Source organism: Lathamus discolor, chromosome 4 (genome assembly GCF_037157495.1).
Source record: "Lathamus discolor isolate bLatDis1 chromosome 4, bLatDis1.hap1, whole genome shotgun sequence".
Classification (NCBI taxonomy): Eukaryota; Metazoa; Chordata; class Aves; order Psittaciformes; family Psittacidae; genus Lathamus; species Lathamus discolor.
Window position 1 is genome coordinate 82,436,860 of NC_088887.1, and position 22,753 is coordinate 82,459,612.

The window sequence follows — 22,753 nt, forward strand, 5'->3', positions numbered from 1 at the left end:
ACCTTTTTTATTTCTATTAACAGTAACCAGTGATATTAGATGTTCTGTAGCTGGATATATAGGAGGAATATCAGAGAAAATTACATGCAAAACTTTATTTCCCTGAACTACTCAATTTTGGAATTAACCCCTCCTTTTGTGTGAAAAGTCTGTGTTCGCCAAATTGTCATATGCCTTTTAGCTGATGGAGCACACGGGAAAAAAGCATAAAATCTGTAGGACTTTGACTGAAAGCAAATTTTTAATGTGAGGATATTAAGGGTAGGAGGGGTTTTATTCCTCATTTTCTTTTTCAGAAGCAGACACACTGCCTATGGTATGCTGCATGGTGAAGGAAAAGAAGTTTTCTTCTAGCTCAGTTTCGTGTAGGTGTATGTAGGGCTTTGTTTTTTATTGTTTGACAAGAGTCTCTATTTCACTGGGTAACCATTCTTTCAGTCCCTTTAGGTTTAAATTCAAATATTTACATAGCTCATGTGATATAGAAGAAGACATTTTATTAAAAAAAAAAAAACTCTAAACACTAAGTAAAATGGTGTTGCTTTCTGAAAGATTTGATCACAAAATTTTGATAAATAGATTCCTTCTAAAAATGTCCTGATCAGCTTCTAATAGGACATAGGACATTTAGTAGGTAAAATGTTGCAATTGGTCCACATGCAAATACATCCACCAATTCCAAATGAATATTTCTCCTCAGAAGTCACCAAAGCTTTGGCTCGTATCCTAGGAAATCCTTCTACTCACCCTGTTTCCTTCACCTATAACACCATGTTTCCTGTTAGACTTTTCCCTACTGTGCAGTCACTACTGACGTCAACACTGGTGGTAGACAGGAGTCCTGATTTTGGTGCCACAGGGTGCTTCACTGTTCCACTACTTGACTTCTGATACAATTCATACAGCACAGTTCTCCATGTCTGGACATCCTGGCATTCTCCATGTGCACTGTGTTGTGCCATTGACCAGTTGCAACGCACTGGGGATTCTCTGAATTACATTCTTATCATAGAATCATAGCATAGTTAGGGTTGGAAAGGACCTTAAGATCATTTAGTTCCAACCCTCCTGCCATGGGCAGGGACCCCTCACACTAGACCATGTCACCCAAGGCTCTGTCCAACCTGGCCTTGAACAAAGCCAAGGATGGAGCATTCACAACTTCCCTGGGCAACCCATTCCAGTGCCTCACCACCCTTACAATAAAGCTCTTCTGGCTAGGTTTCTTCCTTTGCTGGTATAACATCACCATGACAATAAAGATACCTATGACCCTTTACTGGATCTTTCTACAAAATCTAGAATGGAACAAAATAGACTATTACAGCTAAAAGGGACCTACAGTGATCACTGCCTGACCAGTTCAGGGCTGACCAAAAGCTGAAGCATCTTATTAAAAGCGTTGTCCAAATGCCTCTTAAACACTGACAGACATGGGACATCAACTGCCTCTCTAGGAACCTTGGTCCAGTGTCTGACCCCCCTTTCAGTAGAGATTTCTGGATTATCCCAGGATTGCCAGTGGACCTGTGGGAACAAGGAGCATGGCACAATCCTGGATCCATGACTCACAATGCAAACATTATTTATTCAAACTAGCAGAGGCTCCTGCAGTTCAACTGGCTAGCTGGGAAGGTCCCGTTTCCTGGGCTGGGAGGTGACATTTCTTTGTGTGGAGAGGTGCCTTCTGAGCAAGGGCTTGTCTTTGCCTTCTCTTCTCTCTTCTCTAAATCTGATAGAAGGGGAAAGGGGACAAAGTGTACAGGCTTGATGCTAGTTTTAGAATGAGAACATAGCTCTATGCTGTATGACCATTTTGTGCATGGAGGACATTGATGCTGCCTCCCCAAGGTGAGCCCATCAGCGTAATGCTTCCAGATCAGAAATCCCTCTGGCTGCTGCACGATTGTCCTCTTCCTACGAAAGGATTTTTGAAAAATTATCTCATACTTCAACCTCGTCTTCTTTTCTGAGGAATGAGCTGGGCTGAAGTATAGAATAATTCCTATCTAGGTTTATCTGGCTTAAATATTCCAAGTAAATGTCAGCATTGAAAAGGCTACCACCATGCTGAGGTTGAGAATTTAGACTTGAGATTAGTACAAGCATTACTTTCCTGATGCCCGAAGTAATTTGAAATCAGAGACTTCCAGAACAAAGATGATTTTGAGCTCTATTCAGCACTTTGGAAATAAAATATGCATCACTAATATTTGCCTTTCCTCAAGATGCAGCACTGATACTGAGGGGAAGGTATGACTTTTCGAAGTCACACAGCTATGCACACACAGAGAACAGACAGGCACCCTCAATACTCTTTTCCAGAGAGGTTTCTCTGGAAGAAAACATTGAAGGTACTGGAGCTAGAAAAGCAGATTTAAGTCTCCCCGTAAATGAAGTACATGTATTTGGGAAGAAAGAGTAAATTCCACTTCTTCATCACAACTTTTACCATTTATATCTGTATGCGGTATACATATGATACATGTGTATATTAAAATTTATATATGTGTGTGTGCACATATGGTAAAAGTCATGATGGAGAAGCAGGGTTTATTATTTCTTGCCACATAGACAGAGGCATAGATATAAAGTAAAATAAGATGATACTTAAATATTTGCTGACTGGAAAGAAGAGGGGGAGGGAGAAATACTTTATCTTCTATATATGCTTTATAATACTGGGAGGTACATAGATTAGAGTGATAGCGGCTGTCTCGCAAGTGACACAAATAAATCATAATTTTACATAAAATGATGGGAATTTGGAATTAGTTGTTAAAATAGTTTGGAAATCTCTGAACAGTTTCAGTGGGTTGCTTTGCATTCAGCCCCTGGAACCATTTGTTGAATGACAGCTCTTCTGGCAAACTTAAAGAGTTGTTGCTAGTGCAAATATGTGTGTGAAAAGTCAATGTCTTCAATAGAAATAGATTGTATTCTCTTTCAATCCATATTACACATAACTCTATTATCATGGTGGAGCAAAAATGCCTATTACATTTTAATACTTACATTGCAGTGTTCCTTATGTATGTAATTGCTTAATATTGCTGGTCTCTTTCTGAATAAAGTGAATAATGTTCATTAAGATGAGAATAACTTCAAATCCACAGTATACTGAAACTTTTACTCCTTGATGAAAAACAGGATGTGTGAGCTCACCCTGAAAAACAAAGTATGGAGATAATCCATAATTTAAAATACCATATATCATACAAAATATCATGTGGTTTGCAATCTTATTCTATTCATTAGTCTGTTTAACTTTTTCACTTGTCTTTAGTTGTACTAATAGCAGTACAATGAACATAGTCATTCCTTGCGTTCCAGCTTCTTATGGATCTTCATAATTATTAATAGACTGTTTGCAGTAAAATGAATTTGATAAATTGTTTGATTATTGCCTTTCTACACAATTGGTTTCCAGATAGTTTGTAATTTTACTATAATGTCTACCTCTAGTGATGAATTTTTACAATTTTCTTAAAAACAATTATAACTTCATCAGTGTTCCACAAACTGTATTCATCTATGATTTTGTCACTACTTTTTTATTCACGCTGCTGTGTGATCAGTCATTGATCTGAGAAAACTGTTGTTTTCTCAAGTGAAAGACTATTGCTCTGATAAGATACAAGAGCAAAGAGCTGCAAGTATATTTCCTCTAAAGAGAGAGAAGGAACTTATATCATAAACAAAGGCTGGCTAAGTTACAGATGTTTTGAGTTATTTAAAATAGTTATCTGAATTTGTAAGATTGTTCTTCACTACTGGCAAAATAATCCACTACAACCAGATACCTGATTTTTTTCTTCTTATTGCCATTTGGTAGGTTTCCAGGGTTTAATGGATAACAATTGCTGGAAACTCCTTCAATTTGAAACCAGATGTCCATCATAACATTGTTCAAAGCCTGTTTGAGGAATTTAAGGAACATGATCCTAAGGCCAAGTACTTCACAACTGTAATAATGAGTTACTTGTATGTCAGTGACTGAGCATGATTCATGTCGGGTACTTGTTGTATTCCATGGATATATGCAGCATCAAACTGTGAGATAGTATACTTTCCAATGTAGTGCTTTATAGTTTAATACACTGTACATTAAGGTTTAGATTCTCAATAGAAAATGAGGTACTTGTATGTCTTTTTAAGTGTCTAAATCTGATATGGACAAACACTGGCCACAGTGACGCTCAGCCCTGATCCTAAAAGTACAGAACACTGACATTTCTGTACCTCGATCCGTACAGCGATGGCACTATTGTGCTGTGTTGGCCCCTTTCTTTCACCCTCTTATTTAGGCCCTTCTGGAAGTCCTAAAGCAAGAGCTTGTTTGCATGAAGTGCAGGAATAGCCAGTTAAGACTCTGCCCTGTACATACAATACAGAAGAAGGATTTTTTCCTACCTTTTCCCTTCGTGGCTTCACCATTAGGATAGTCTTGTTATGCAGGCTGTCCTCTTGCAGAAGGTGCTATTGTGTCAGAAAGTAGATGAAGATGGAATCATAGACGAGTGGTTAGGAAACTCAGGTAAAAGTCAGTACTGGTACCCTCTCTGTTTTATACAGAGTGAAACAGGTTAACAAGAAGACTGAGAGCTTCCAGTTTCAGAATAACTGCTGTTTGCTGATGAAGGCATTCTTCATGCAGGTAGGAGACATGGATTACTGTCCCTCAGGCAGAGACAGGGAGAACTTAATGCACTGCCATTAATGCTGCAATCACTCAGAAGCTGGTCCCAAACGATATCGAGGTATTCAAGTATCTGAGCCAAAGATAATACCTACATAAGGAAAAGAGACACTACCAATGACTAAGACTTTCTGGTTTTCTGACAGGTTTGAAATCATTACCTACAGAAGAAGCTTCTCTTACTGCTCATGGATGATGGCAAATGGCAGTTTTCCTAAATTTACAATTTTTTTCTGGAATTTATTGCTGACCTCCTTTTTCTCATTTTCCCTCTTTTCAGAGACATATTGGATTTGAGGACTTGGTTTGGACCCATATTCAGCTTTACGTTCAACTCGCTGACATTTTTAATAGGTCTTAAATATACACCCTGAAGAAAACTTCTTTCTCATACAATATATCCCAGTTATCTGTTCTAATTCATCTTCCCTTGTTTCATTTTCCACAAGGCATGGCTGTAAACTTGGTTAGCCTTGCACCTTGTTTTTTCCAGGACCATATTGGTTTACAGCAGGTATACCAAAACTGAAGAAGGGAACCATGGGAAACTCCAGTTTATTTATTTATCAGCTTGACATTACATATCATGCAAAATTAAAATCTTCAGCTTGTTCTTGCCCCAGTTATTTTAAGAACAGTCTCCTCAGAGTTTTAATAGCCCTTTGCCGTACATGGCACAAATGCGTGCACTTTCCAGCTGCTAAATTATGTTCATTTTGTGCTGTAGCCTCCATTTCATTTATCAGCTCATTCTAGAAAGGAAATCACCACCTCTGGCTGGTTGAGTCAGAGGAAGCGTTATGTGCAGTTCTCTTTCATATCTGAGGTATGGCTTTAGCAGATATGAAAGGTCCAGGCCAGGATAGGGGCAGAACTGAAGCACACTAAGGCACAGTATTGTGTTTAACTGCCCAGTCATCCTCCAGTCTTATATTTACTATGGTTAAGTTTAGGGCAAACCTAGTTCATGCAGTGGGATGTGTCACCTCCAGAGGAAGCAAAAAGTAAAGAATGGAACTACTGGAAGAATATTTGACCCTCTTAGAAGAGTGGTTTCTCATGTTATAATTACAGGTATAAAAACTGCTAACTCAGCAAACTGCCATAATTTAGTTTCTACTCAATTGACCTTCCTTTTAGACTTTGCCAGAAGGCTTGATTCATTAAAGCTCATTGAGTTATTAGAGGTATTTCACTGAAAATTACTATAGGAATACAAAGTCTTCGTGGCAGGCTGAATCATAACTTCAAAAGTGAACCCTAGTACAAGACTAAATTGACTCAGATTTCAACCCATCCGGGCTGATTCATAAGTGTTTATGTCAAAAGTCTGTGTTGGAGGGACTAGAAATATCTTGTAGGAGTTTTTCCTGTTTAAATCTAAGGATATTTTTGGTGCCTCAATTATTTTCTCTTTCTGCTTGAAGTTTTGACCAGTAGTTTACCATAAACTGCCCTGTACTTTCTTCAATCATTAGACTCAAATATTGCTCTACAAAAACTATTCCTTATAAACTTTCATAAACATTTACTATAGCATCTCACTTAAAAATATCTCAGTATTCTATTATGTCACTTTCTGTTACTCTACGCTCTTATTAAATCAAGTGTGTCATCTTGTGCTGATGTCACCTTAGAGACACAGAAGACAGTGCTTTGGAATTGTCAAGGGACATGAGAATGCGGCCATTAAATTTTATACAGAATGTTAAATGATTAATATTTGTAAATTAATGCATTTAAATTATATGTGCATTAGACACTCCAAGCCTTGCAAATATATCTGAGGAGAAGAAACACCTGACAACTTCTCTTTTCCTGCTGGAGTCTTTCTGGGCTGGTTGAGAGAAAAAGAAACAGTGGCATGTAAGAATTATAATACACAAGATATAGTGTGTTTCTGGGCAATTATAACATGCCTAGGAAGGTGTTGCAAGGCATAAGGCTGAAAGGCCAAATGACTTTACCCACCTGAGAAATGCAGTAATTCCCTAGAAATGCACCGCCTGGAGTATATTATTACTGTTATGAAATAGAATTCATGAATAGAAAGAAGGAAAATGTTGAGGAGGGGGACAGGCCTATCCATGCATGTACTTCCTAGTATTAAAGTGGGTATGACATCAGTCACAGCCAATCAAACAGGCTCAGTATTGTCCAAAGTACTACAGACATTTCATAATTAAGTAATGAGACATGACAGGGCACGAATTGTGTTGTATCAATTCTTGTTGTGTTGTTGTAAGGCAATAGAACGAATGCTGGGTGCCATCGGTTCAGCCAACTGTGAATTAATCCTTTCCCATTCTCACAATGGAACCTCTTATTGTGGTTTTATAAAATGTTAATTTTTAAAATATTTATATTGTTAATTAAGTGATGAGTTTCTAAGCCATGATGGCAATCAGCACAATTCTTTCCATAACTGTGAGCAGTGAATTGTGCCATCCGCTACTCCCTGCTCAGATCCTCCAGTCAAGCCAGCTGTTTTCTATTGTCCGTTTGCTAATGTATTCTAATATCCTGCCTCCTAATGCCTACTCTCATATCTGAATTCATTTGCATATAAGAAGCATCTAGATATGCCAGTAATGGTTAGTGAAGTCCTTTGAGCATATAAAGTGCTATGAAAGTGCTAAATATGGCTTTTGTTTATTATTCAAAGAAAACACTAATGTAGTGAGGGGTATTGTACATGTCCCTTGTCAGTCAGGACTTTGTTCTATTCACTGTGAGTGGGAGCAGTGTTTTTTTATACTGAAAATAAAGCTTTTGGGTTTTGTGCCTCTGCAAAATTAGGGCATCCATTTTTCTTTGTTAGTAAGTGACTCCCAGTCAGACCCAACTTACTTGAAATATCTGTTTACTATAGTATTCTATATGGTACTCTACATTGCTCTTTAATTCAGTATAGGCCATTTTCTTTGAATGTGGCTCAGGAACCTACTGCTGGTGCTTTACATCTTCAGTAAAGGTTTTGGTCTTGAGTTCAATAGGACTTGATTCATGCTTAGTAAGATCATGGAATCTACATTTATGAACAGGCTGAAGAAGATTTATCACCAGAGGAATACTGGAAAGTATAACATGGTTGTTTCCTATACAAAATCAGGAAGACATTTGCCTAAGCAAGCAAGAAATCCACCTGGCTGTTTGTCTGTGATTGCTGTTCTACTGGTAAAGAAACGCTCATTAGCTTACAGAAGTCTCTGGAGTGCTACTGAAGGGGCAGAGGTAGCTCTGTAACATTAATGCATGGGCAGGATGTCAGCGTGCCCTACCCAGTGTCCACACCAGACTGTCTGAGCCAGAGATTAGTGGCAGTGAGAAAACCTGAAATTTCACTTCTGCAAAGAAATTGCGGAGAGGAGTGCCAAGATGTTTTGTATATCCATACAAAGAAAAAAGCACCTAGACAGTGTCACTGAACAGGCATGAAAATCCTGCACTGGGTAGCATAGAATCATAGAATCATAGTGTCATAGAGTCAGCTAGGTTGGAAAAGACCTTTAAGATTATCAAGTTCAATCATTACCCTCGGACTGACAAGACCACCACTAAACCATATAAGTAAGGGCCTCATCCATACGGTTTTTGAACACTTTCAGGGACAATGACTCCACCACTGTCCTGGGCAGCCTGTTCCAATACCTGATTACCCTCTCTGTGAAGAAATTTTTCCTAATATCCAACCTAAACCTCCCCTGGCACAGCTTGAGGCTGTTACCTCTTCTCCTGTCGTTTATTACTTAGCAGAAGAGACCAATCCCCACCTCACTACAACCTCCTCTCAGGCAGTTGTAGAGAGTGCTAAGGTCCCCTCTGAGCCTACTCTTCTGTATACTGAACAGCTCAAGTTCTCTCAGCCATTCCTCATCAGACTTATTCTCCACACTCCCTTTTACCAGCTTCGTTGCCCTTCTCTGGACACATCATCCCACATCCCATCAATCCAGCCTGCCCAGATCCCTCTGCAAAGCCTTCCTATCCTTCAGCTGATGAACACTCTCAGCCAACTTGGTGTCATCTGCAAATTTACTGAAGGTGCACTCAATAACCTTATCCAGATCATAAGCAAATAGATGACATGCTTTTCTGACCCTAATACTAGTTGTTTCCTTAATACTAATTGTTTCATTTCATGAGCAAAGATATGAAAAATCTTCTTTGCTGAACATTAAACAAACATCACAGGATCCTAGCATTACAGAAACACAGGCTGGTGAGGACCACTGGAGGTTAACTGGACACCACTCAGCAGGGTCACCTAGAGCACATTGCTCAGTATTGTCTGCAAATGGCTCTTGAATATCCTTATTGAAGGAGTCACCACAACCTCTATGGAATCATAGAATCACAGAGTGGTTTGGGTTGGAAAGGACCTTAAAATCATCTAGTGCTGTCCCCCCTGCCATGGGCAGGGACACCTCCCTCCAAACCAGGTTGTTCGAGGTTGTCTCCATGCAGTCTTCTTCAGGCTGATTAGCCTTAATTTTCTTAGGTTCCATGGGGAACCTATTCCAATGTTCAGTCACCCTCACAGCAAAGAAGTTCTTCCTCATGTTCAGGTGGAACTTCCTGTGGTTTAGTTTATACCTGTTGCCTCTTGTCCTATTACTTGTCATACTACTATTTCAAAATGTTAACCGAAGTCACACTTCTATGTGCCGTTTTCACAAGCCATTGTACACTTGTCTCTGATAGTCTGTCATTTTTTGAGAAAGCGATTATTTAATAGCATGTGGTAACCCAAACCCATAATTGAAGATGGAAAAAACAAAAGATACTGTCCATATGTAAAATTGCCAGTGCAATTACAGGTAGAAAAGCTATAATTACCCAGATTGGAATTGTTAGTCATTATTGACATCATCATAGAATTTGAGCTAGGTCATTTATCAATGATGTTCCTGAAAAGAGAAGAAGAAATATTTTTATTATTGTACATTGCAATCACACTCTTGATATTCATTATTTGGTTACTGGCATTTTATAAAGTCTACGTTTATTTGTAATTTAAAAGAAAAATGTTTTCTTTTTCACCTAGATACTTTATAACTCCACTTCCAATATCAAAAGATGATTCAAATTTTACAAGTGCCTCATTATAATTGGTTCTGAGAGCTGTCCTTGGTGTAAGGAACACAGCACTAATCAGGTAGATGCTCAGTAGTATGTCATATTGAAAATTATACATTACAATGTATGTGAATGCACATAATATACAACCCAAAAGAGATATATACAATGTTATGAAAATAAGACAACATGTTACACTAAGTTTTTTAGTAACTCTTCTCAGTCTAGCACATTGAAGGATCTGCCTTCATCCAGTGACTTTTGCAAGGGTGTGAATTAGTTTTGTCTGGAAGTAGGAAGTCATGAATCAAGGCTATATGGGAATTTTCGGTAAAAGGAAACAAAAGATTTCTTCTCAATATTTGGATGGCTTGGACCCTCCCAGTGTCTGGGTAGTACTTACCAGTCCCCTTCTCTGCTGTGTTTTCTTTTTTCTGTATGTCCTCTGCAGCTAAGACTTGAGCACACTGTCAATGTAGGGTCATTCTGGCCCAAGCCTTTTAGCTTCCATCATTTACCCTTCGGGCAAAAAAAGGTAGGCTGGTGCCTTGGAATCTGGAATAGTGGACACAAATTGTATTTTAACTGTGATTTTATGTTTGGCGTAAAGATACTTTTTTCTAATGTTTAAAAAATAAGTTAAAATAAATAGAATTAAGAAATCTGTAAATATTCATGAGCCCACAAGTAGTTCCAGGTTGATATATACTTACTATATATATTTTATTTTTTTTTTTTCTCTATGGGCTTCTTAACCTTTCAGACTTCCCTTACCTTGGTTTTCAGCAGGTTTTCTGGCAAGGTGTAAGTGACTTCTAAGGAAAACAACACTACTTATTAGCTTTTATTTTTTGGTAGATTTGCACTGAGTTGATTATCAAGGTACCAAAAGCAGTACCTCATCTGGCTTACCTGATAAATAACTTTATTTTTATTCCTCCCAGAAAAACATACTCAGAAATATTTTTCCTGTTCAAATTCATGTTTATCAGAACAAAACTTAGATATTTTCCTTCCTTTACCAATTCTTGTTTTCCAAAGTCCACAGCTTGAGTCCTTTGCCCATATATGGGAATTGAGTGCCATTTAAAAGACTCTTGGTTTAAACTTTGACTCCTAGAGAGTGGTTCAAAAGCCTAAACATAGATGTCTAATACTATTTAGATGCCTTAGGATATCCTGCCTGGCATCCAGCTGCTGCTTCAGAAGGGCTCTGGTCTCCCACAGATTTTGTGTTATCTCTGCCAGTCTCATGCAGATGCTGTGAATACCCCAGGATGTTTAAATTTGTGCTAAATGACTATGCTTAGGCATCTGCACTGCTCCCCATCATGTTCCCTGCCTGCAGCAAGTATTCCTGGAGCAAGCAGCATAGGCTTGTGTTCATGTGTCTGTGTTTCTAAATGCCCCATGTAGGGGCAATCCATGACTATTGAGAAGCATCTGACAGCCCATTGTCTTGACATGAATATTTACATCATTCTACCTATCGTACAATAAAGTATGAAGCCTTATATTCTCATTTCTTAAACAATCAAAACATACTTGTAGATTAATTTTAATGCACATATTTTTTCAGTTTGAATACATCATGATTGAAAGTTCATGACCTTGATTATATTATGCAATTTGAGAAATCGCCAACAATGTCCGTGGTGATTAAATATTCCACTTTGTAATTATTTTGTAACTTTTGTTCTGCTCTTTGCTCACTCCAAAAATTATCATAAAATTTTGAAAGATGTCCTCGGTGCAGAATATGTCCATAAAATATTAAATATTCAATTTTCCTCTATCATGGCTTGAAAAATTCATAATTACATGATGATCCACATAATAACTCATTCTGAAAAGTCATATATGGCACTCCCCCTGTGACTGAGTTAATAATTTACTGCTGTGTGGGATTTTCACTCTGCACTGTTAGTCTTGGGAACATTTATTAAGCAAATGTTCATTTGCAAAGATCAGAATGTGAATGAAGAGGGTAAGAATTTAATGAGGAGTGACAGACAGGTGAACTGATTCCATATAGTTCTTTACTACAGGAGAAAGCAGATAGCTTTATCTTTCATAGCCTCAATAGACACATGAAATGAAATATAGAAGACAGGGCAAAAGGAAAAAAAAAGGTGCTTTCCTAGAAGGGCCAATGGAAGGATAAATCAGAGCAACTCGGGAACATGAGTAAGACCAGTTGAAATGGCTGTTCATATTCTCTACCTTTGGACTTATATGGCAGAGACATTCAGACATTTTATTTTTGAGCTCTTTTCCTGTTTTTTTCAATAGAGTACTTTCAGCACTTAAGAAAAACTACCAAGTCAGAGACTCCACTACCAGTAGATCTGACAGCAATATACTCCTGGAAAAGACAAATTTTAAAATTTTGTTGCAAAATGCAACCTTTATCATTTGCAACTGTAAGAAACACTTGCAAACAATACTATGTGGGAACTAGTATCATAATTTTTTTTCAGTAAATAATGAAAAGTGTTGTAACACATTAAGTGTGTAACTTCTTTATATGATTTTTTCATGTTGCTTAGTCAAACAAAAGTTAAATAATACTGATCCTGGTTTTATTTTGTAAGAGAAATTAAATGAAAAATGAAGTGTCATGGGAAGACTTTATAACTGAATCAGAGTTCAGTGTTGATAGATATTGAGCATGTCATTCCTGATACAGCGAAAAAAACTAATACACTTATTCAAGACTAATGAAATACTTTCTACTTTAAAGGTAGGTGAGTACAAACTTAGGTGTTTAACTGAAGACTAAGGAACACTTCATCAAACACTCCATGACTTCAACAAGTCAAACAAGTCTTCCACAATCCATTGCCACTGGGATGTATAAGGATATAACATACAGTTATACTTTCCAATTATATCTAAATATAAAGTCCTAAGGATCTATAACTTTTTATACACAACAAAGAAGTCTTATATGTCCTAACTGAAACTGGATAACACTGCAATTTCTAGTTGGTTTACTTTGTTAATTTACTTTCATTCTTATATGGATATTTTTCAGGAGATTTTTCTTCTCCATGTGAGTTTAAATTTCCTAAAATATTTTTGGCCTCCGAAGCCCTGAAATATCATTTTTGAAAACTGGAACATTTATTTCTGTGACCATTGCCAAGATGGAAGGATCTTATTTAACAACTCAATTTGTGATGTCTCTGAAGTAAGAGACTGTGGAGAAGGTTTGTTTTTAACATAAATTTGTGGGATTTGAGGATGAAGTGGGATATCATAATGGGAGAGTGAGGTGAAATTGAGAACTGAAGAAAAAAGTCAGATTAAATTTAATCACACATTCAAGATGTATAAAGAGTTTATTTTCCTAGAACTTATTGGTTGGATATGACAGAGATGGGAAACACCTATTCACGAATTGCAAGAAAAGAATCTCATTTGACCAAAGACAGATGTATGCTATTACAGTAAAAAGAGACAAATAGGCAGCACTTCTATGGCATAGTTCATTTTATCCCAAAATAGATATTTGGCAAGATTAGCAATTCCTTAGTGCCTGTTTCTCTAAATAAAGGAACACTAGACTGACTACTTAGATATATCCGTATGAGACTAATTTCATCTGAGGGAACTATGAACTGCTGCAAAGGTGATGTGGCCAGGAAAAAAAAATCCAGTCCTCAGGTATGTCTGTGGCATTCCTTAGTATAAAAGAATATTGGTGCCTTCATATAAAAGGGAAATAAATGTTTGTCTGTAATAGCTTGGATGGCTTTGATTATTCATTTTCTGGAAAGAGTAAGTTCAAACTAAAAGAGGTGTAACAAAGAGTTCCTATGACAGATGAATAGGGAGTCTACTTCCTATTTACTTTGGGGTTCATCAGAAATTAATAAACAATTTTTAAATGAAAGCATAACATTTCCAAAAAAAAGCATCATTACCATAATTTCAACAAAGAAAAAGTGGATGAGAATGGAGTTGCAAATGCCAGCCCTGGCTGGGGGCTCCTTTAAGTGAGGTCCCAAATAGAGGTGACTAGTGGTAATAACAGTTCAGTCACCTTACCGCCATGTCCAGCTGCCTTATATAAAAAGCAATAGTACTCCTTAGTTCAAGATCCATATTACTTCACAACCAGGGAATCCTAACTTCTCCTATACCGAAATACCTCCCTTTCCAGCCAGAACTCATCCACATTTATCCCATTATCACAATTTTTACAGATAACAGCTTGCACCAAATTTGTAGTCCTAAAATATTTCCTAACAATAAAAAAGAATAACACCTTCATGAAAAGAGAAACGTATGGCTGCAAAACAATAGTAGTAGAGGCTGTAAAAAAAGATTGTTTAATGTTATGGATAGCTAATAATGGGACTCAGTAATCCAAGAATCTTCATCCAGACCCATTTCTTCAGGATTTGTTTTAAAAGCAACTCCTATGTATTCATAATTTTAAGTACCACTGTGACTGGCAAGGCTGTTGCAAAAATCTGGGGTTAAAGGAAACCACTAGAATTTGTAAAGTGCAATTGAAGTTCCTGATAGCCTTCATGAGTAAACATTTAAAAATAGTCTGTTGAATTTTATATACCTTATCTGAAGACTTTAAACTTACTTGCTTGAGGAGGCTTCTCCAGACATAAACTCTTCTTCAGCAAGTCCCTTTTCCTCAGATGTTTGCATCTGTGAAAAAGGTTAAATCTAGCTGAGTTTCCTGGTTTATGTATTTTGAGATTATTTTATTTGCTTTAGACCTATTTTCAATGCAGCTTTACTGAAGGAAGATTACTCCTTTTTTGTGCACAAGATAGGGATGGGAGAGAAGAAAAGGGTTTGATCCTGAACCCTTGTCATAGATACTTTGCTTGAAGTAGAGCAAAGACTTGCTCTTCTTTCTTTTGCAGACTGAGAGCAATAAGTACCCACCCCTGTGTGACTTCTGAGGGCTAGTTTCTACTATGAGAACAACCTTATTTAGACTAGCCAGGTATCCTGCATCCTGAATTAGACAAATTGTGCCATCTGATAATTGGCACAATTCTGACTTTTTTCTTCAAGGCCTGGGACTCAGCTCCAGTTTAAGATATCTGAGTTTAGTGTCTATGTGAAAGTATCTGCCTGCAAGCTAACTCCCATCATAGTCAAAGGACATCCAGAGCATGCTTCCATTGCCTGAAGACAGGTGCTTACAGATGGAGCAATTACAGGGCAGGTTTATGGTAGACTTGTAACTTTCTAAAGAAGCAGCCTAAGGCCCTGGGGCATTTCAGCTGATAGCATGTGCCTATGTGAGACCAAGCCAGTAAGTCAGACAAGTCTGCAGAACTGTTCTGTCCACCCTGAAGTAACAATCTGTACTTTGCAAACTCCCTCCAGATAGTATCAACTACATAGACTAGATCTCCATGCTTACCCCACATACATTTACCAACATACAGACTCCTAAATGCAAAGGAGGGGTCTTTATTTCAACCTGAATCTTGCTTCTTAGACCTAAATTACCTGCTTCAATACAGGTGTCTAAGTACAGATGTACTCCATTGAAGGTGCCCAGGATATCATATTTGGACTCCAGCTTCCACTTGGAAAGTACCAGGTTCTCCCATAAGTTTTGTTTCAGGTCTACTACCTCCTTCATGCAGGTGACTTAGTTTAGGCTGTGTGAAGTGGCAATATATACGCAAACTATTAAGTCAAGCCCTCTGTTTCTTGGTGTCTGTTTCAGAATAAACGGGAGAGAAAAGAAGAGAGAATAACCTGAATGCCAGGTGCCATAAGAAGTGAAAATAAAGACTTGTAACATTTTCAAACAACTTCAATATTCTATTTTTTGTTTGTTTTGTTTTATTACATTACTATTAACATGAAATATTTCCAAGAGATGTCTATGTTGAATGTTTTATTTTCTAGATCATGGCTGAAATGGTGTACAAAGAGCACTGCAGGCTTTTGTCTCTAAATGTTTTGTCCCTAAAAAAAAACATTTTCTCTAAGCAGTTTTAAATTGCTGCTTTCAAAAGGTTGTTTCATTATGCCATTCATGTACTCATGTAGTACAAAAGACCATCAACTAGTCAGATCTCCCTAGTAGGTACAAAATCAGTTCAGCTGCTTTCATTCCACCTTGTAAGTGGCTTAACACAAAGAATCCCTGCCACAACTTAATCCTTTGGGCTTTCTGCCATGTAGTGGATGGTGCCTTGGGGCCAGAGTTCAGAACATCACTGCTGAGCTTTAAACTCCACCAGGGCCAAAAGGAAGATGTAAAATGTCATGATTAGCATTTGACAGCTCCAATTGTTTGTTAAATGTGGGAGAGAACTGGGAAGTATGAAAGATAGGCTTGTTGATTATGTTAGGATGTTTGTTACCTATACCATGGCATTTTGAAATGACATGACATAAAAAACCAGAAGTTTTATAGAGGCCTACTGAAAGTTCTGATTGCATCTGTTGTAGATAGAAGACCATCTGGAACTTGAGCATAAGAATTGAATAAACATGTCAAAACTCACTAGAATAAAAGACCAACATTACTGTTAATAGGGCAGTAAGAATAATAAACTATGCAGTATAGTTAGGCTTGAAATGTTCATAACCTAGATTGCAGAAGAACTTCTTTTATAAACTGCCCTTGTGTTGGTGAGGCCACATTGAATTTTCTATGATATTTGTCGAGTTAGTCGTTGACAGTGTTATAATTCCTATGACACTATAATGATAATCAACATTTAGGTTTCCTAAGGATATTCTGAGGTACCTAATCAATGGATTTAGATTATAAATGCATATAAAAATTGCATATCTGAATGGAAAATATATTTAGTGAAAAGATCAGATTTTTTCTTCAGAAATGCCCTATGACCTGTGCTCTGTAATTTATTTCTATCACACCAGATAAGGAATTTATTATCAGTATTGGCTATGCCAAGCATTTAGAAAGTTTGATTGATAATTAGCATTAAAACATGGTATAGCTTTTAATTTCTTAGATGCACTGTCACAATATTTCCAAGAAGAATTTTAACAATTATCATGAGAATATTTAGATAAGCTAACTAAAGAACAAGTATCTAATTGGCCTATACCTATCACTGGTTTAATCTAACAAGCTACAGGCCATATGATTTAAAATTACAATCCACTTTCAAGCTCATAATTCAATTTATTTAAAAAATTAATAGAATAAAATCACCACTGAGGTCCTAAATTTCCTTGCAAAAAGTAGCTAAATGAAAAATGCTGCTAAATATAATAATAAAAGAATGAAGGAGCTCAAAGGTCATTTAGACCTGGACATGATTAATGAAGAAGCGGCACTCAAATGTTTTCAATTACCTAATAAAAATATTCATGACATGGTGAAAAACTGTCAGTTGGTTCTGAAGTATGATAAAGAAATTCTTCAAATTGAATTGTACTAAATGACTGTCTTTGACAAGATAAATCTTGTTTTCCTTTGATATTCTAATAATGCCAACACAGACTTTTGAGGGGTCTGGCAAGAAACACCCAGAGAATCCTCACTTGCCAAAATCAATAACATCCATTTCCATGCCTGAGAGACAGAAACACTGGATAATAACAGAAACATGCTCAAGGGAGGATGGAGGAACACTTGTTTGTGCCTAGTTCAGTATACCAGAGTGACTGCTGAAGAACAATTCAGACTGGTAAAACTCCTACATCTAGTACTGTCACACTTGGTTTCTCTACCTGCCAAATCCAGTGAAAGTCGATTATGCAAGTCAGTCCTGCCTGGGGGCTTGTCTAGCTTGACCATTCAAATTTCCAAACCAGTTCTATTGCTTTCTTTCATGAATCAGTATTTGTGCTCATTTTTTTCAGTTTTACTGTTTGCTTCATTATTCATCTCCCTTTTACTTGTAACATCTCTTTGGTACACGCAGATACAAACATACCTTAGCGTGTATTGCAAAGGCAAATCCATGCATCTGATTTATGAAGGGTCAATTACGTGATTTGCCTTTGCATATGAATATTTTTTTCCTATGTTAAGCGTGAAATAAGTTTGGCAGGGGGGCAAAAATCTCTATTTTCATTACCCTTTCTGTTACTTTGGGCTTAAGAGCCATGAACAGGGTTCTGTCAGGTTACCACAGGTAAAAATAAAGTATTATTATGCAGAAATGCCTTCCTTATTATGAATACCATAAAACTTGATAGAATTAGCAAACACCTGAGAGGTATTGGCCTGCACTCTTTCATTTAATATTCCTGTGCATATTTTTTGAGGAATAAACCACTTATTAGCTTTTCCAAGCCCAGCCTCATTCTGCACATAGTGCAATTGTGTTCCATTAGTGAAGAGCTGTCTGCTGCTTTTTCTTCTCCTTATGCCACATCCACAGGTCAGAAGGTGGAGTCCCAACTTTTCCTGTCAGCTTTCTCATATTGTTCATCCACACATGGTAGCATATTTTGGAAATGTGTTAATTTGTATTTGCAATTTTTCTCTGTACTGGAAGCGTGTTTTACCAAGGGAGACCTGATTAAAATGTCCAGTAATCTGAGATGCCTAGGATCTGCAGTTTCCAAACATTTATCCTTTTACCGAGCTGTATTTCCTAAGCACAATGATATTTGACTGTATCTGTGATTGTATCCTTCTTTCCTCCTTTTCTTGTTCCAGTACCTTCTACTTCCTTCTTCAGAGTTTCACCAAATCATTGGCATCAGGTTCTCTTGTCCCTTCCTTATCTTCTTGTACCTGTCACTTTGCCCAGTCAGGTCTAGCTCTTCACTTGAGTGCTAGCTCCTCCTCAGATGAACTCCCCCTCCATTAACTGCACTCATTCTCCCCGATTTACCAGTTTTCCTCTGCCTCCAGCTCTTGGGCAACCTGTTTACCCACCTGTTTGTTTCAAAACTGTGTTTTCCTCTAAAGGATCTAGTTGTCTTGCCTGAACAGTGTTAGCTTCAGACATACAGCTCTTAAGCTAGTCAAATTGCAAAGCAGCTCAATATGATTCTTGCTTTGTTTGGTGCGGACTAATAGAGCTCGCTGTAGTGGGGAGAAGTCGTCAAACAAACTGAAGAGATCTGACCTTTGAATTTCTACTGCAGCTATCCAAAAGTTGATAGAAAGTCCAGATGGGAACAGAATCATGGAATCATAGAATAGTTAGGGTTGGAAAGGACCTCAAGATCACCTAGTTCCAGCACCCCTGCCCTGAGCAGGGGCACCTCACACTAAATCATGTCATCCAGGGCACTATCCAGCCTGGCCTTGAACACTGCCAGGGATGGAGCATTCACAACCTCCCTGGGCAACCCATTCCTGTGCCTCACCACCCTAACAGGAAAGAATTTCCTCCTTATATCCAGTCTAAACTTTCCCTGTTTAAATTTTAACCCATTCCCTTGTCCTATTACTACAGTCCCTAATGAATAGTCCATCCCCAGCATCCCTACAGCCCCATAGGCTGCTATGACGTCCCCCAGCAGCCTTCTCTTCTCCAGGCTGAACAGCCCCAACTTCCTCAGCCTATCTTCATACAGGAGGTGCTCCAGTCCCCTGATCATCCTCGTGGCCTTCCTCTGGACTTGTCCCAACAGCTCCTATGTTGAGGACACCAGAACTGCACACAATACTCCAGGTGAGGTCTCACAAGAGCACAGTAGAGGGGCAGGATCACCTCCTTCAACCTGCTGGTCACGCTCCTTTTGATGCAGCCCAGGATACGGTTGGCTTTCTGGGCTGCGAGCACACACTGCCGGCTCATGTTCATTTTCTCATTGACCAACACCCCCAAGTCTTTCTCCGCAGGGCTGCTCTGAATGTCTTCTCTGCCCAACCTGTAGCTGTGCCTGGGATTGCTCCGACCCAGGTGTAGAACCTTGCACTTGTCATGGTTGAACTTCATAAGGTTGGCATCAGCCCACCTCACAAGCGTGTCAAGGTCCCTCTGGATGGCATCCCTTCCCTGCAGTGTATCAACCGGACCACACAGCTTGGTGTCATCGGCAAACTTGTTGAGGGCGCACTCAATCCCACTGTCCATGTCAGCGATGAAGATGTTAAACAAGACCAGTCCCAACACCGATCCCTGAGGGACACCACTCCTTACTGGTCTCCAGCCGGACATCGAACCATTGACCACAACTCTTTGCATGTGGCCATTCAGCCAGTTCTTTATCCACCGAGTGGTCCATCCATCAAATTGATATCTCTCCAATTTAGAGACAAAGATGTCATGTGGGACAGTGTCAAACACTTTGCACAAGTCCAGGTAGATGACGTCAACTGCTCTACCCCTGTCCATCAGTTCTGTAGCCCCATCATAGAAGGCCACCAAATTGGTCAGGGAGGATTCCCCCTTAGTGAAGCCATGCTGGCTGTCACCAAGCACCTCCTTGTTTTTCATGTGCCTTAGCATGCCTTCCAGGAGAATGTGCTCCAAGATTTTGCCAGGCACAGAGGTGAGACTGACTGGTCTGTAATTCCCTGGGTCATACATTTTCCCCTTCTTGAAAATGGGGGCTATATTTCCCTTTTTCCAGTCGTCGGGAACTTCACCTGACTGCCATGATTTTTAAATACGATGGCCAGTGGCTTAGCAGCTTCATTCCCCAGCTCTTTCAGGACCTGCAGATGGATTTCATCAGGTCCCATGGACTTGTGCACTTTTAGGTTCTTAGATGTTCACACAGAGCACCAAATGCTCACTAACATTGCCTAACAATGTATCATTCCTAGCCCTGCTCCTAGAATTTCATAAAACCTTCACTAGGGGAAAATAAAAAGGGTATAGGTGAGGGGGAAACTCTTGGTTCAGCCTAAATGTTCAATGCTTGCAAACACATTTAAACTCAATAGTCTGGGTTTTTTTTAGGTAAGAAAGAATGACACTTTTCAAGAAATGTGAAGCTACTTTCCTATTTTGGAGACAACAGGCCTTGGTTAGACCCCACCTCAGGGCTTAAAAGTTGGAAAAACTAGGTCTATGTGTTTAGAAAGGGAAGGGAACTAATGAGTATAGAATATGATCTTTCAGTTGGGATCTACAACAGTCACTAACTTAACTGCAGTTAGATTTGTTAGAGGAACTGTTAGACCGATGATGTGAGGACAATATTAGCCAGTCGATTTTACTGCAGAAAAAATGCTGCATCCATTTCCCTAGCTGTGAACAGTCTCAATGGCCATGTGATTGTAATACTGGTACAACATGGCAAGATGGAAATTGCAGCTTTTATGTGGTATAGAACTAACTTCCAGGGGGACTGGAATAAAATCCCTCACACTGTGTTTGACATTGTTGGTTGATTTGTGATGATGAACATCTTCAAGGCAAACCCCATGAAGTGTGTAAGTCAACAGACACATAAAATCTTGCTGTCCTAAAGACTAATTGAGACCTCCAAGCAGGTTACAGTCCAGAAAAAGACAACTCTGTAGTACTTTGCTGTTTACAGAGCTCCCTTGAGAAAAATCTGGTTTACTCAGCCGTGGTGCTGAGGCCAGAATCAGATCCCCATTGTACAATAAGCAGTGCTATTAAATGATTCATGCTTGATTTCAAGGATTCTCTTTTCAGGAGTAACACTTAGTCATACGTTTATGGCTAACAGCATACAAAACTGGGTAAATTTCTTCAGTGTAATAGGATAAATCAGTTCTGGTGAGTGAGAAGCCAGCTATAAAGTACAGAAAATCAATGTAAATGTGTTGATGTAATGCGTTAATTATGTACGTTATCATGAAATGTATATTTTGAAGAGGGCAGGAAAATAATTTATATATATGTCTCTGAGAAGATATATTTAGCAACTCTGTAAGTATATTTATCTTAGCTTTTCCAGAGAAATATTTTATTAGGCAAACTCAAAGACATGATTTAGACAAAATAAAATAATTTCTGGTACCTTTGAAGTTTCATTCAAACGTTGAGGTTTGAAGTTTCATCCAAGTTTTGATATACCATTAAAATTTTATTTTTAAATTCTGGACTCTTGCAAAATTATTCCTAATTAAGAGATTTGTGATTAAGATGAGTTTTAGGTATTTATTTTTTAAAAGAAAGATTTATTGCCTATTCAAATATGTAAGCTTCTGACTTCTGTGGAATTGGCACTGCCTTCTTCAATTCCCATGATCATAGGTGTAAATCACTGTACTGTTTCTAAGTAATCTACTCCTAGAACGTGTTATTGGAGACTCCCTACCCTTTTTTCTTCTTGGAAACAACCCATCTTCATATTTCTGGAATGACTGAGGCAGAGCTTCAGCAGAAAGCAGCCTCATTCAACCAAAGAAATAATTGTAATTAATTTCCTGAACTTCAAAGGCAGGAGGAGTCCTGTGGAAAAAAATAATAATAAGTAATTATAAATAAACTATTGATTATCCAGATTTCTCTACTAAATGATCTGTTAGTATGTTTCTCTGTATATTGACTCCCAAACAGGCAGAAATGAATTCAGTGTCAGCCAGGCTGTTTAAGTAATTGAGGTCAGAAAATGTATACACAAGTGGTAAAGATCAATACCCTATGTGCAATGTACAAACTCTACTGGAAACACGTGATATGTAAAAATTGGATACTGATATGCATATAACATATTTTTACATAGATGCATATGCATATGTGCAGCTGCATATATCTTTTCATATACACATAAATATTTTATCAAACATTTTACATAGAATATTGTCATAAAATGAGCTGTGCTTCCAAAAAGAAAATATTTTGTCAGATATGTACATGGCAGTCAAGGCTGCATCAAACTACTCAAAAATTATTTGGTTAAAGGGTAAATACACCTTGTACCTCATAATGAAAATCATATAGGTAGGGGTGGAGATTAACACTGCAGGCTGTCTGCAGAATATTAATAAAATTCAATATATTTTCTAAAAGGTATAATTTATATTTTGTGGAAATGAGTCTCTTTTCTAATAAAATTCTTCTGTCCTTCATTCTGTTCATATAATTTTTCTATAAATCATCCTGTAGGAAT